Genomic DNA, 10,427 nt, shown 5'->3' with positions numbered 1-10,427 from the left:
CTATGATGATCACTCTGTTGAAGCCTTGGAAAAGAACCTAGTATATCGTTGAAGTGCAAATCACTCTATTGAAGCTTGGAAAAGAACCTAGTATATAGTTGAAGTGCAAATCATATTGATGTTAAAGAGTTTTCATCCATAAAAGAGTGCTTACTAGAGACATCACATACGATACTATGAAAGCAAAGATAATATTGCGTACATTTTTACCAAACCACTTGAAAAGAGCTTGTTGGTGAAAGACTAATGGTCAATCCTTCTTCAACCCCAAGTTCATCATCTTGTGGTAAGGCCTACTGCATGGTTTTGATCTTGAGGGAGGTGCTGAAGAGCAATGCCAACATCCACTTTTTTGCTATGTGAATTCATAATAGAAAAACATGTTGAGAGTTGTGGTGCCATGAGCACATAGATTAAAGGGCAAAGGTATGTGATAAGGAATGTATTAAAGTAGCCACCCTAGGATGTGGACTACATGATGTGGAGATGTGGATTGAAGATATCCACAACGAGAGATGTGGACCAAAGGATCCCACATGTGTTCACTATTTAAAGGGCATTCTCTATATAAGAAGCCTACCATGTATTGTTGAATACACATTGCAAGAGATATAGATTTGCTATCTTCCTCTCATGTCTTATTTAGTGTGCTTTGAGCCTCCTTAGTTCTTCCGTTGATCTTGTGTGCACTAGGCTTAGTGGCGATCATATATTGGATCTTTCACATGGTATCAGAGCATAGGTTGCCCACAAAGCCTAGGTAGATGAGTGTTGTATAACTCATTAAAGAGATTTTTTTGATTGTTGTGAGAGAGTCCCATGTTTCTTACCTCTATGTGAGAGATTTCTTATCTTTGTGTGAGAGAGTTCGCTAGAGTATAAGGAGAAATCTCTACGCCTTTAAAAGAGCCAATGCCCCAGCCATCTTAGCTCAGCCAGCTTCTACGCCAACCATGTCTCGGTGCCTCCCAACAGCTAGGCTCTCCAAAGAGCCTCACAGCCCACTATCAATAGTGACAATCCACATCTGCTTGTAGTTTTCATCCACAGATCCAATGCTGAAATAACTTCAATGCTTCTACTCTAAGGCACCTACGTGACTGCTGTTATGAAACAATAGCTCCCGGCCGCTCCACGAACAGAGGCTCCATAGTAGCGACCTCACAGCAGCCTTCACGAGCATCTCAGCCATCTAGAGCCACTACACGGATGGACCTCCAAGCTCCAAATAAACGCTGCTCCAACACAGATGTTTCAACTGGTAGTTCATGGTAAGGGAATCGATAGTGCGGCACCAGCTAAGAATGCAGACTAGTCAACCCCTGCACGGAAGACTCCAACGAACTATGCAAGGTAGACTTCTCCAATATAACTAATGCAACCCGACTGCAAACGCGACAACTATCTCCCGCAACAACCTCCATCTCCATCGATCGATGATTGCCCAAGCGACTCACACGATAGCATGCACACATTTCAGACCTGGATAACAGTGAGATGACTTCTTCTTCTTGCCGATGAGGAACGCCGACGAATTCTTCTTACGACGAGGACGACAAATTGTTTGCAGAGATTTGGCCAAAGTTTTGGCTAAGGGCTACACGTGGCACATAGAATGATGAGGGTGTAGTTACTCTCAAGGTTTGGTTAGCCATTGAATGGTCCTTTTTCTACCACATGGCAAATAGGCCACTTAAGCTTAGGTCAAGATTGACCTTGGGTTCGATGTATGATTAGATCAAAGATGACCATGGTAAAGTTAATGTAACCTTGGGTTAACCATAGTGCCACCTAAGCACACATTACCTTGCTAAGAACAGTTTGTAAGCAGCATGTGAAGCCAAGCCACATCATCAAGGCCCCCTTTTCTTGACCACAAAAGCTTTGACAAGCCGTAACTTGCAATCCAGGAGGAATTTGGACACGCTCCAAGAAGGAAAAGTGATCATCTTTTTTAGCTCTATGCGCCTGTCAGATCAAAATCATTGTTAGCAATTAGACACTGCCAATATTGAAAGAAATCAATTGGTAAGACCTTTACAACAAATGGAAAAGCAACGCATGAATGCACAAAGCATGCCAAAAGCACAAGTGCATGAGATGACCATAGCACTGAACATGGCATCCACACATAAAGCATCAAGGCACATGGAAGAACAAAGCATCATGCATCAAGCTACATCAAGCAAAGAAGACAAATGCCATCGACAACTTGTATTAAGAAGCAAAAACCTTTCCAGCTTCAGCCCATATGTTTGTAAAACAAGCTTGACCACCTGAGAATAGCTATGAAAGCACCCAGGGGAGGTATTGACATGTAACTCACATGTGACCACCTTATAGTGGCCAAAGAATCATGGCACCAAGGGGAGGTGTTGAGAGTTATGGTGCCATGAGCACATAGATTAAAGGGCAAAGGTATGTGATAAGGAATGCATTAAAGTAGTCACCCTAGGATGTGGACTGTACATGATGTGGAGATGTGGATTGAAGATATCCACAAGGAGAGATGTGGACGAGAGGATCCCATAGATGTTGACTATTCAAAGGGCACTCTCTATATAAGAGGCCTACCATGTATTGTTGAATACACATTGCAAGAGATATAGATTTGCTATCTCCCTCTCATGTCTTATTTAGTGTGCTTTGAACCTCCTTAGTTCTTCCGTTGATCTTGTGTGCACTAGGCTTAGTGGCGATCATATATTGGATCTTTCACAAAACAATCCTTATGGACTATGAGTGTGAATAGACTTTAGATTGGAGGTCTTGTACATATATTCATTTTTTAAAGGAGTGTATAGTTAGCCAAGTGGTGTCTCTCTCCCCTCCTCCAAATTTAATGTTGGTCTATAAGAGTTGGCTCATGTACATTCCCAACACCTTATTCTTGTCAGTAAACATTCTACTCTCAAAGAATCAAATTATATGCATATGCACCAATTTCAAGACATATGGTGCTTTATGTGCCTTGCCTTTAGGAAAACGAATCATTATGTTGCTTCCCATAGCAATAAGATCGGCTTATCCCTTTTTTAATTTGACAACATGTGACATCTCATAAATGACTAGTTGAATGTGTAGCATTGCCAAGATCCTAAACTAAGGTTACAATACCTCATGTGCTATATGAAAGTTTCTAGTCATCTAGGAAAGTCCTTATAGTTGTTAGTGGGATATCATACTATTGTCCAAAAAGATGCAATCATTGTCATCGAGTTCTACATTCATCTTTGATCTAAAATCTAATTTATAGACATTATATAATACACATTTGTGCTAGGAAAAAGGCTATAAGAGAGCAACAAGGCAAGAACCTAAATGCATAAAATACACAATACAAAATGTGCATAGAATGGAAGCGAAAGAGAGATATCGATATACACGATTCACCTAGTGTGGGCTATGTCCGCGAAGAAATAGTCAATACTATGTTTTTCTTATCCAGCCAACAAGAAGATACAAGATAGAAACGAGCAAGAGCAATGAAGATCTACCTACTTCCAATCCCCCAACTCAATATGCCCATCATATCGCAACAATTGGAGTACTTCAGTTCTCAAACTAGATTATCCATTAAGAAAAAAGCAATCAGAGACACAAGAAAGAAGGAAAATGAGGGTGGAATCGACTCTATTTCATTTATACAAGATCGCACATTTATGTCTTTTGTCAGGTTGGATTACAATGGCCACAACCCAGTTAAGGATCTCTTGAGCTGGTACTCCATGATTGACGTTGATACCAAGTGAGCTGGCACTTGTATTGATGTGGAGATGGGGTCATCATGTCTTCCCCCCCTGAAAAATGAATAGCTCAAGAATGATAGGGCTTGATCCTTGCTATATGTGCTATAGCTTTGGTTTGATTGGAAAACTTCCATGCATCTTTGCAATGCATACATTGTTCTTCCACTTGAGGACTTGATATGGTTTGATCCATTTTGTGACAATGTCCTTTGCCAACCATTTTTTTTGTGTTGGATAGTGAACCATCACTACGTCATCAAGAGAAAATTTGGCAGGCTTGTGGAGTCTATTGTACATAAAGCATTGACCAATTTGTGCCTTTTAGAGGTGAGTAGCTACATTCCATCTAATGATTGACAAAGAGTCTATCAAAAAATCAGCCCATTATTAAGCATCCTTGTGCTTGTTCTCATCTCATTGTATTGTTCCTATTTCTAGAGGGAAATTACAAAGCCTTCTGAAAAGTGCTTCAAATGAACATAGTTTGTAGACCAATGAATAGAACCATTGTATGCAGCAACTACATATGTCAGCAATATATCTGAATTAGAGTGATGGGGGTCAACCTACATAGCGAGCACCATCTTAACGGCACGAATGAGTCTTTTGTCAACCCATTCTGTAATTTAGATGATGCAAGATAGGAAATTGTTGCTTAAAATTTAGCTGATTGCCTACAATTTGCACCACTTTTTATTTGAGATTATTGCTTGATATGACAATAATTACCCTGGGCAACTGTGTGGAAGGATGAGATGTTTTGATTAAAAATTGATAACTTCTTATTCTATTACACTCTTCAATGGTTGTGCGATCGTCCAACGATGAGATAATCTGTGTGAGTAGAATAACATACTTGTTTCCATTTGTTATGTTCAAAGAGGACCCATGATGTCATAGGCAACTAGTTCAAATGGTCAAGAAAGTGAGAAAGATTGCATTTCACTAGAAGGTTTCATGGTAGGACTGTTGAAAGATTGGCATATGAGATTGGCATATGAGACAAGATTGCACATATACATGCAAGAAATTTTGCATTTTTGTCTAGTGGAATTTTGCATGTAACTTTGTTAGGATTTTGAGAAAACCCAAATGTCTTCCAAATATGCCATCATGGAGGCATATACATATTTTTGTATTATAAGGGCACAAATAGGCAAGGTTGAAAAGGGGGTTTGTGGTAGTATAGGATATCGTTAATTACCTTCAAATGGAGTAGTGGTTTCAGAGACTGTATCTATCAGAAGAATTTTGAAATCTCCAAGTCATGATTATTTTTGTAGCAGCCTACCTACTGAAGAATGGTCATTTGTTCTTCCCAATACTTTGTGTGAATGAGAACATTGTCTAGACCCAAAAATTTCCTTGAACAATAGGGTCATGCAAGGCAAAAATTATAAGGCATTGGGATGTTTCTAAAGCATTCTTTAAACCAAATGGCACAACATTGAAATGATAGGATCCAAGAAGTGTGAAAAGTCATTTTCTCATGATCTTTAGGTTTGAAGGGATATGCCACTATTGAGACTTAGGATCCAGTGTGGTAAAGAACTTAAATAAGCTAAAGAGTCAAGAATATCATGTAGCCTTGGAAGCAAGTACTCATCCTAGATAGTCACATTGTTTAGTGGTCTAAAATCAATGTAGAAGCGATATGTGCCATCCTATTTTTTGACTAATTGATGTTCACATGTACATGCACTATTAGAATGGCTGATGATGTTGTCACGTAGAATCCTCATCACATGCTCCGATAACACCAAAATTCCCTTACTTGATTGTGTGTTGAGCTGTGGACATTGGTCTTGAATTCAAAGTTGGAATATCATGAAAGATGTTGGCCGTTATTGTGATTGGAACATTGTTGCAAATGCTTTCGGAAAATTTAATAGAATATGCTTAACTTATGACTGTCTAAAAATATCTTCTTGAATCATCATTGAAGAAACATCTCTTGGCATGATGCAAGAATATATCCAAGAAATTGGCCATGTCCCATCAACATGTAAGCACAATCAATTAATGTATTAAAGTATAATACACAAAACAGTTGTGTAATGACAAAGTTGGAACCCAAAGACTAATTTTTAATATTCTCACCGGTCAATGAATCTACTTTGGTCAAATTATCTTCGAAGGTCACTTTATTTGTGGGAAGTGGGTAGCTTGGAATTTTTTATTCAGAATGAGAGGTTTAAACAAGGACGTTAGAAATCTTCTAGAGTTGATAAGAATTATAGTGGTTTATCATGGAATAGGACCTCTATGATCGAAACATGGAGAGGGCTTTCGCCTATACATCTCGGCTAAAATACTATTGGCAAGGGCAATTGCTATCTATAGAAGATGCCTCCATTATGGCTCTAGATGCTCTTTTCCCAACACCATGGAATTAGAACTGTGAATTTTACATCAGCTGTAGGAGTTTGTAATACTTTTGAACATGACCTACTTGTTACAATGGAAACATCTAGGTTTTCCACTCTGGTCCCAAATTGGAAGTTTTTGGGATTGTTCTATTGAAAATTTTGTGTGTTTTGAGAATGATCTATGTTCATGAGAGTTGGAACAACATTATCCGTAGGCAAAGGTAGCAAAGGAGGAAGGGTTGGAATTTTTGCACCGAATTTGTTGGAGGTGAATTTGATCGATTGAGCAATGAGAAGAGCTTCATTCAAGGATTTTGGTCCTTCATCCTACATTCAAACTGAACGTTTAGATGAAGACGCAGCCAAGGAAAGAAGAGTTTCAAGTCTTCTATCATATTTGGATCAACATGAAGCAACAAATGCATGAGCTTTACTCTAAACTAATAGAGGATTTTTGGCTACTGATTGAGTTTTTGAAGTTGTGTTGAGGCATCCTTTACTCTATCTGTATTTCCAAATGTAGTTAGTGAGTGCGTGACACCACAATTGCATGATGCTTTTGTCAAGTTGATGATATTAGTTGATTAATTTATTCTACTCCTAAGCATCTATCCACCAATGATGATACTCTACAAGATTTGAGAAGTGGTCGAGCCAGAGAAATATATCATCCTCTATCAATGTAGCATAAGCTTTTGGATGAACTTTAGACTCGTGACTAGCATTGTAACTTGCCACGAGTCAAGTGTGCAATTAAATTTATGATGTGCACATTGGATTGTACCAATTAAAAAAGCAATGTTGCTAAAACTTGCATAAAGATGTGATGTGATAGCATCTCCACTAGATTATGTAATAACCAAAATATGTCAATGCTCTAACTAGATTATACGTCAAGCCAAAAGTAAGCAAAGCCACAAGACTAAAGAAAAATAAGAGCAAAACTACGCTATTTCCTTCATCTGAGATCACAGATTTATGCCTTCTATCAGGCTCAATCACAATGGTAACTAATGGCCAATTTGCATCAAGAAGGTAAGCTCCACAAACCAGTTTAGGAGCATTTGATTTGGTACTCTGACTGATGTGGATATTGAGTGCTAGCACTTCTATTGATATGGAGATGAGGTCATCACAATATCCCTCAATTCCTTTGACAAATCAAGCAACTACGAAAGGATAGGAACCAAAATGTTATTCATATATTCATGAATCCTTAACCAAGAGGAGCTACCAAACAAAATCATCGAGACCCATTGACCAAAAAACTCCTCCAACATATAATGAATCGAACAATGGATGGTGTTCATAGCCAATAGGAACTTCACCTCAAGGCTGTCCTCCTCATAACTCAACCTAAAGAGAATAAATGAAAGGTGATACAAGTAGACCCCACAAAAAGATTCACAAATATTAAACCTAGCCTGAAGCTAACCTAGCCAACTGCTAATCAAACACTAATCATAGATAAAACCAACCAAACTAACCCTTGATATTTGTTTTGGATTTTTTGAGGTCCTTTACACACCAAAGGCGGGCAACCCCTAGGAAGTGAGCTAGACCGATGAAAATTGACAAAACAGAATCATGTTTTATACATCATCGGACTTCATATTTTGAAAGCTATCATCGTGGACTTTATGTCCTACCCGCTAATGGCATTTTTTATACCTCTGATAGAAACTACATGATGAAGCATTCCATATGTAGGAGACCACAATGTTGCACTTAAGGTGTAAGAGTGTATTCCTGCTCAACCCTACCCTGGCCAAATGTAGTGAAAATGCCTTCCTATGCAAGCCAAAGTTGGCCAAAGTTTTGATGACCTTGACAACACCTCATGCCTACAAACTCAAGAAATTCTCAGCAACAGTCAAGTCTATAATTTGACTTCTGTCCAATGCCTACAACTAATTCCTTGGCCAAATGCATGTTATCAAGGGCCAAGCCTTGTAACGCCCGGTTGGAGATCCCTAAATCCCATGTTTAGCAGGTGTACGGCTTGCATTGGACGTGGTGACCAAGCAGGCATCGCACGAGAATCGCTCAAGCATTGATGGTTTGTGGTAATCTTGCTCATGTGGGAGGTTTCTCTAAATCACTTTAATGGTGCTCAAAAATTGCTATAACAATGCTTTGAAAAGGTTCAAGAATGCAAAAGGCAAAAGACTAATTAGTAACATGAACATGATCAACAAAGTGATAATATGTGGTAGATTTAAGTAATGAAGCAGTGACAAAAGAGCTTACCCTAAGGATATTAATGGAGTTGCCAACAATGGCACCTAAACACCATCTACTTTACATTGTGTCATCAATGATACTACTGCATGCAGCCACCATGATCCATGCATTCATCCTTTCTCGAACATGAACTTGCAAAACATATTTAGGTGGTAGGGGTGTGCACATGGGAGCATGCACATACCCACCACCTCCATGTCATTCAAGGATAGGCCGCATGCAATGCAAACCAATCAATCTTGGTAGTGTCTATGTTGGATGTGTAAGCTAATAAAGCATCCATGAATGCACTGTGGCTAGGAAACTCTTCTACTTATTCAAGCAAATTGTTATACCCTTCTTAACAAATTGTTATATCCTTCTTCTACTCTTATTCAAGCAAATTGTTATATCCTTCTTACAAAATCAGGAGGGAACAATGTTAGTAGAGAGGTTTATACCTAGAAACTTTTAGGTCTACATAGACAAACAAATCTCTCAATTAACCTGATACCTATGATGATTGATCTATCACGATTTTCCTCTCTCCCACTACTGTGGATTGCCATGTGGACCCAAAACAACTCCAAGCACACTAGCTAGTGTGGTAAAAGGACTAATTATGCTCATAGGAACACCCATCAAATGCACACCAATGGGTCTCCAAGATAGATGGCTCCATCTCCAAAGGTGCATAGAGCTATAAACTATAGGATGATCTCAAGTCTGACAAAAGGGTGCTTGAAGGTGTAGAGAATGCAACCCATGCTGGGAAGTAGGTTACTCAAATTGAAATAGTCTTAAGGGCTAAAATGTAGTGGTGTGCCGAACATATGCCATAAAACCTATACATGGTGCTGAGAATGCATCCTGGCTATCTCACTAATCCCCATGTCGGGTATAGGTTGCTTACCTTTGTCTGGTAATGTATTGGCAGTGACTTGGTTGAGCTATTGGTCAAGCTATTGAGGGATCTGCTAATTGTCATTGTTTTATCCCAATGTGAGAAACATAGCTATGCATTTGCAACTCGAGATGTAGTAGATACAGGCTGAATAGTAGGAGATATAGGCAAAGTGAAAACATCTATACCACAGTGGGCGCTACACCCATTGTGAAAGGCACATCTCATCCTGAGTAGCCTCATCATTGACAAGTACTGACTACTCAAGACGATGTATATGCTTGGGTTCCATGATGACTGTCACATGAAAAATAAAAGTTCGAATGCAAAATGACTTCCTACCAATCTGATAGACACAACTGCCTTAGAAGTGACTACAATCGTGGTGCAATGAAAGAAAGCAAACTCAATAGAATAGACAATTTAATCTACTATAACAAGCACTTGATGTTGTGTGAAATGTTGATGGATATGCTTGGGAGAAAGATTGATGAAGAAGCTTTGAATTGCACCTAAATGGATTCATATAGATATATATAACTATCCTTTGTATTAACGGACACACAAATTTCACCTTGTGAAGTTTTTGTTCGTGTTGTGGCTTGCTAAAATTATGATGAATTATTTCTATCATAAGTGGTGTGTTGCCCTATCAACTAGATTTTCTAAGTATTTATTGCTTAGCATTGCTTGTTTGGGAGAGACTAAAATGGAATTGTATAGTCTTCAGAAGCTACTTGTATCTTGAATGAAAAGAATATGTACTACTTCTGATTAGCCTTCTTCTTTATTGCTGGCCTTTGTCAAGGCTAAGTTTACCCTCTGCCTCCAGAGAGTTGAACGAAACTCATTACAAAGACCTTTGTATAAATGGATGCTTAAGTATGTTGGGTGTGTGGATATGTGTTGTTGAGATACGGTGCCATGAGCACATATTAGAGGCTAAGGTATGGTATAGGAATGTATTAAAGTAGCCACCCTAGGATGTGGACTACATGATGTGAGGATGTGGATTGAGGACATCCACAAGGAGAGATGTGGAACAGAGGATCCCATAGGTGTTGACTATTTAAAGAGCTCTCTCTACATAAGAAGCCTATTATGTATTGTTGATGATATACATTGCAATAGATTGAGTGTTGCCTACTTTATGTCTCTTTCATGGTGCTTCGACCCTCCTTA

This window comes from Dipteris shenzhenensis, chromosome 10, assembly GCF_047967505.1.
Source record: "Dipteris shenzhenensis isolate YYH24624 ecotype China chromosome 10, Dip_SZ_1.0, whole genome shotgun sequence".
NCBI classification, from domain to species: domain Eukaryota; kingdom Viridiplantae; phylum Streptophyta; class Polypodiopsida; order Gleicheniales; family Dipteridaceae; genus Dipteris; species Dipteris shenzhenensis.
The sequence above is the reverse complement of the archived record's forward strand: the minus strand, read 5'-3'. Positions refer to the sequence as shown.